The 6,785-nt window shown below is 38.9% G+C and overlaps 1 long non-coding RNA gene across 1 annotated transcript; it reads left to right on the top strand.

Moving 5' to 3' along the window:
- The first annotated feature begins 851 nt into the window (after positions 1-851).
- Positions 852-2,991, top strand: LOC117469115. Its single transcript, XR_004554551.1, has 4 exons — positions 852-1,311; positions 1,698-1,816; positions 2,681-2,807; positions 2,918-2,991. It is a non-coding gene; the product is annotated as an uncharacterized LOC117469115 (long non-coding RNA).
- Positions 2,992-6,785: the final 3,794 nt, after the last annotated feature.

Here is a 6,785-nt window from a genome sequence, read left to right as displayed (position 1 = left end):
TTTTTAGGACAACTTGTGCGTCACGTGTTTACAGGATTTCAAAGTGAATGATAGCTCTCTGCTAAGCTATTTACCAGGTGTGGTATCTTTACGTTTTTTCTGATATGTGGTTTATGAAACAGAATAGAACAATACGTTTTCTGATCTCAAACTTCCACCCTTTTCTTTCTTTGCAGAGACGAGAGTAAGATGTTATACAGGCAGTTAGGCTTAAGGAACATTTTCCGCCCAATTCCTAATCAAGCTTTCAAATCAGGTTGAAACAACACACTGTTTTAATATGAGAGACTGCCTGAAGGTTAAACTGTAGCTTGTGCACCCCTTTTGTTTTCTCTGATGTCCCAATGTAACGTTGCCTTGTTTGTCTGATCATTTTCCTTCAAGTGTGTTGCTGTTGCAAAACAGTGTTCAGGCACGCCTCTTGGACATAATCCAGTAAATACCTTTGCACTGGAAATCTGTTGACAATCAAAATGTTCAGAAATGATTCATGAACTTTCAAACTGTCTTTATCATTTTTGGTGTAATCTGTTGATGTTCTTAAGATAAAATGATGCTGCTATATCAACTACAAATGATAGGGTTTTTCTAGATGGGCTTCACAGGTGTCTTCATCCAGTTAAACTACGTGCATCTGAATAACTCTGACTATGTAAGGCTTACATGAGCAATATTAAAATAAGAGAATTGTAATATTTAGATATTTTCCTGGTTGATTAGCGGGTTCATTGGGATTGTAGCATCCACATCTGGCCTTGATTGTCATCTCTCGCAAATTATGTTAGTTTAGTTTAGTGTTTTTGTCTTTGTCTAGTGATTTTCCCCTTTATCTTTTAATAGTAACCTTCCCTCTCGTTTCAGATACTTTGACCTCCTTTCCTTGTGTGTCTCCCACACCTGTGATTGTCGACCCCGCCCCTGATTGTTTCCACCTGTTCCCCATTACCTGGTGTATTTATTGTCCTCGTCTCCCTTGTCCTGTGCCAGTTCGTTTCGTTTCCTGTGACTAACCACAAGTGTATCATGCCAGGTCAAATCTCAAGCAGAGCTTTGAGCCACGTCTTGTTTTCTGAGAATTTAGTTATCTATGCTCCTAGTGTTTTTTCCTCATTGAAGTGATTTTGTTTTGTTAGTGTTTTTCCTCGTTAAGAGTCATTTCGTTTTTTGACCTCTGTAGAAGAGCTTTGGTTTGAAATAAACCTTTTTTGTTAAAACCTTTGAATCAATTGCTCAACAAGTCCAAATAAAAAGGAGTCTGACACTCTGGCAGCACACATCTGAAGAATCAACACCGCAGCGGGACAATATAAGGTGGGATGTCTTTTTTCAAATGTGCATGACTAATGTGTATGCGTTTATCCGCCCGGTACCGGGGGGGCGGTGCGTAACAGGTTATCTGTCTTTGTTCTGCTTTGTTTATGTTGTATTCTAATTTGCATCGCTGTTTAAATCATGTCATGATCATATAGTTTGCCATCCATGTTTTGAAGTGTCATTATTTTCTGACTTTCTATCTGTTAATAGACTTATGTGATTTATTTGATCTCCGTTATGTTTGTGTGTTTTCTATTGTCCAAATGAACAACTCTTCATCTACAAATTGAGGATTACAGTATATCTGGTTCAAACAGAAGAACAATCATTTGTGGTTTGTATATTCTTTACAATGGTTTGACATTATTTGTAAATGTTTCCAGGTGAAGCGTTGAAGTGTTAATGTGGAGGCACCTCCAAGACGTGTCCAGGTCCTGTGGAGACTTGTTTGAAGCAAGTCTGTGGCAGCATCGCTCTTAACCTGTTACGCACCATCCCCCCGGTACCGGGCAGATAAACGCGTCATTTGCAGGAAACAACGTCTAAGGAATTTTAATATTTAATAAACTATGAATGTTTTATATCCATGTAACGGGAAGAAACTCAGCTAACTGATCTTTTTAATTTTTTTTCTCCAAAAAAACCCCACAATGCTAGCACTCAGCCTCTGAATTAGCCACGAGCGAAAAAATGTAACCTATCACTGCACCTAAACTCACTCATAACTCCCTTATTACTTATCCTAGATGCACAGCCAACCACTCGTTTTACATCAGCTGGAGACACAGAATCGTTTGGTGCCCACCTCAACACTCAGTGATAAACATTTGCGACGCTATAAATGAAAGCCCCCACCTTTTTTCTTCACAACGTGTGTGTGTGGGGGCCTCCCCCTTCGATTCTATTGGCTCTAACGGTAAGAAAGAGGTGTCAACCATCAAAATCGACCAAGGGGGGCCAGAGATATGAAAAAGAAAACATTTTCACCCAAATTACCTCAGAGGTGGGGTGGTTTTGGCTAAACCTCTCTAAAAAGGTCAAATGTCACTTGTTTTGCATCAATATTGATACAGGGTACTTATTATATGTTGTACTTTGGATTCCTAAAGCTTTTAGTCTACTAACCCATCATCCAAGGGTAGTTTTCACTATCTGTAAAAAATAATTTTTGTAAAATCTGAATTTTCTTTAAAATAAAAAACATCTATATTGATTCTGACACTTCTACATCCAACTCACAGATGTAATCTTGCTTTGATAAAAGAAATTATTCATATAACCCTTTTAGAAGTTAAGTTGTAGTCATTTGTTTTGTGCATGTCATTTTCGAGCCTGATACATGAAAAACAGGCTTGGTGCTTAACAGGTTAACCCTGGAACCCGTAAGTAAAGGCTTCATTGACGCTGGATGGATTCAGTTGCTCAACAAGTCCTAAACTTGCAGCCTGGCAGCACAGATCAGAAGAATCAACAACGCAGTGGGACAATACAAGGTTAGATATCTTTGAGTTCTCTTTTCAAACATGCATTTATTGAAATGCTTCAACTTAAAAGTAGCTTTTCATTTGTCACACTTTTCACCTTTGCTTTTTTTCATCCACAGAGTTGTGTACAGACTGGTGAAAACATGAAGACTGTGGTTCTCGCTCTCATGGTGTTGGTGGTGGTCAGCCAGGGTGAGTTCAGTGTTCAGGAAACACACAAAACCTGCAGTATATTCAATTCAAAGTGCTTTGTTGACATGAAAGAAGTGTCAAGTAATAACAGGTTGAAAAGGGAAAAAAAATAGTGTGTACAGTTTACTTTTCTCTGTGTATTTGTGTGTGTCGGTCTATTTCAAAAAAATTGAAATCGAAACCAGTAATGGTTCATGTGTTTAAAACTGATTTTACAGCTAAAGGACAATTGTTTATGGCTGTAATAATGCAACATTAATTTGAACACAGATGTACGGTGGCCCTGAAGTGCAAGTCAAAACAACATTTCACAAAACACTACAGCATTTCACAAAATCACGGAAAGGGTATTCCTTTAGGGAGAACACTTCTTGTTTATGATTGGACAGAGCCAGCCGAACTGCTGTGATTGGTTATGTTGCTGCCAGTCAAGAAATTACGCTTTGTGATTGGTCAGCACTGGACGTGCCACGTATTTCCTGTTTGACGTTGTTGTGAGTTTGGACGAAGCAGCTGCACTGCAAAAAAGGAATTTTAAGAAAGTAAAAAAAACTTGTTTCTGGGAAACAATTCTTATTTCGTCTAAAAAGTCAAATAATCTTGTTGAGAATGTTTTGACAAACAACTTTTCAATTCAAGAATCTGATGAAATGACACCAATTTTACATTTCATATATTGAATTGAATTGAATTTATTTATTTAAAACAAGGGACATTGTAAACACTGTCCCATGTAAAAGTACTCGAATGAGCCAAAAGACTAGTTTTCACCGATAGTCCCTTTGCCTGATGGTGATAGGCATCCTACAAGCAAGAGTTAAAATACCACGACATTGATATACCAACAACAAAAAGTACATATTTACAATAGACGACATCACTGAATACAGGTAAGAGCAAGTCATGATAATAAAGAAAACATTCACAATACACACACACACACACACACACACACACACACACACACACACACACACACACACACACACACCAACAATACGAATGTTTCTGCTGTCTTAATTTAAGACAAATGTACTTATATATTATGCCAATCAAAGAATGTAATTCTTATTGTAAGCTTTATTTGCTGATTTTTAAACTTAATTTAAGATTTACATTCTTAGTCAACTCGACCAAAACACTCATTTCAAGTCTAGTTCCAAGGCCCATTACGGTCTTTCAGTTGCTAGATTTTAATTCTAGTTTTAAGAATTCTAGCCAAGCTAATTTGACTCACCCCATTGGCAGATTGTTTTGCTTGATACAGGAACATCTGACTTGATTCAAGAATATTTTTGCTTATTTTTGGAAGGGCTGTTTTTGCAGTGCACAGGTTAGCTTAGCCTGATCGATCCGATCTCCATTCAGAAAACACGCATTTTAAAAGGTGTTTCGCCTGCCGTCTTGTCAAAGCATGAATTCATGGTTTTTACTAACCGGTATCAGTATGTTGTTACCTCGGCATCATTTTGAAACGTGTATTACAATTAAATCACCGTAAAATATGTTCATTTTGTTGTAGTTGGTATCTACCATAGTATTTGCATGGATATAAGCCCCGCCCCCTCTCCAGCGCTTCCTGTTTGAATGACAGGAGTAAACACAGCTGACAGCCACGGTGAAACTCGAGCGATTAGAGCGATGCGAATATTCGGGGCTTATCTCCAATGCAGTTTTTGTCACAAGGTAATAAGACTGATAGATATGATACTGGTGTGAACAGCAAACAGAACAATTATATAAAGAAACTAAAATTGGTGTGTTGAGAATTTATAATTTCTGACGTTGAAGCATTTTGATCATGTGGAGCAGATAGACCTCAAATTGAGAGCCAAATTAAAATGTAAAAATCACTGGGAAAATGCTCACATTTAAAGTTATTAGTGGACTGATGACCCAAATCCCTGCTGTCCTGCCGACACCCATCTAATGATGACCTTTCAGTGACCACAACCACTGGATATTACAACAGATATGACAAGACTTATTTCTAAGGCACATGTTTTAGCCTACAAGAATTTGATTCATGTGGATAAGACAACAACGTGATACCAGATATGTTAAGGGGCTGGTGAAGCCGTAAGTAGAGTACTGACCCACCTGTGGAGTCTAAACCCTGGTGATGATGAAATGAGGAAGATGCTGAAGCTCTGTGTGTGATGAGGAGTGGTCTTCTGATGAGCAACTACATTACTGGCTGATTGAGATCATGGCAACATCTTGTTGGTTTAACTGAATGAGTGAATGCCCATAATCAGTTGGTTTAGGACAGGGGTGCCCAACCTCTTTTGAACCGAGAGCTACTTTTAAAGTTGCCAGTCTGCCGAGATCTACCAGTCCAACTAGAGAGGCGTAGCCCTTACTGACAGCCTACTACCAGGTAAATACACACTTCTACTTGTATAAAACTGACCTTTGTACGATGAATACTTCATCAAATACTGCAGATCCTTTCTCTTACCACTTTTTAATCTACACACATACAAGTATTTAACTGAAGTTACACAACAGTGTTGTTGATACAGAGTTGGAGTTTATTCACACGTCACAAACTACAGTAATGTTTTCAAGAAACATTGAACAGTGCTGCCACATGTGACACAGGAGAAAAGAAAAGACTCTGAACCCTTTCTTTGCCATTATATACAAATAGTGTTGCTACAAAAGTATAAATTAGGCTTTCTAATAAGACAACTCGGATCTGAAGCTACACAGGAATCTGCTGCATTTTAGTAGAGTATAAAAAGAAATGCCTTTTAAAATAGGATGCAAGCAACACTAGTTTCTTAACCTGAATTGATAATAGACTATAATCAATTTAAGTTTGCATTCTTATACCATTTTGTACAATAATTATAATGAATAACTTCAAACAAACTAAAACTTACAGCTGATTAATAACGGTATCTAACTTGAGTTTTTATTATATCAAAAACCTGTTGAAATGCTACTGTTATTTTACTGTCCCCAAAAAGTGCGTCGGCAGCCTCCAGGAATGCTTCTTTCACAACTTCTCCGTCTTTGAAAGATTTCATGTGTTTCGCAAAACGTGACTGACACAATAAGATGCTATGCTAGCAGCCTTGCTCTTGTTGTTGGGCCTGACACGATAAGATGCTATGGTAGCAGCCTTGCTCTTGTTGTTGGGCCTGACACGATAAGATGCTATGGTAGCAGCCTGACACGATGAGATGCTATGCTAGCAGCCTTGCTCTTGTTGTTGGGCCTGGTGAAGATGGACTGCTGTGCATTGAGCTGTCCTTTCAGGTGCCTCACCTTTTGGGAGCGTAGGGCAGAATTAGGAGGGAATCCCGTCTCGTAGCGTTTGTGCACTGTTTTGAAATGCCGCTCCTAAATTACCCTTCTTCGATAAAGCCACGCTCGCATTGCAGATGAGACAGAAGGACTTTGAATTGGAATAGATACAAAAATAATCATCCTCCCAACTCGGAGTGAAAATTATATATTTTGGGCTTTTTTGCTTCTGCCATAATTGCAGCCTTGTGTGTGTGCGGACTGTCACTCCTGTTGACACGGACAACGTCAGCTAACTAGTGCCCACTGTCCACCAGCCACGCCCCGACACATGGGGTCATGCCGGCCAATCACAAAGCTTTGATGTGTTCAAGTGCATTATTCTGGCACAGGAAGATTATGTTATAGGACATTAACGATGAGAGAGAGAGAGAGAGAGAGAGAGAGAGAGAGAGAGAGAGAGAGAGAGAGAGAGAGAGAGAGAGATGAGAGAGAGATCGATGCGAGAGAGAGAGATCGAGATAGCAGAGCGAGCGATCT

The sequence above is a fragment of the Trematomus bernacchii genome, unplaced genomic scaffold, assembly GCF_902827165.1.
Source record: "Trematomus bernacchii unplaced genomic scaffold, fTreBer1.1, whole genome shotgun sequence".
Classification (NCBI taxonomy): domain Eukaryota; kingdom Metazoa; phylum Chordata; class Actinopteri; order Perciformes; family Nototheniidae; genus Trematomus; species Trematomus bernacchii.
This window is presented reverse-complemented; position numbering and strand designations above follow the sequence as displayed.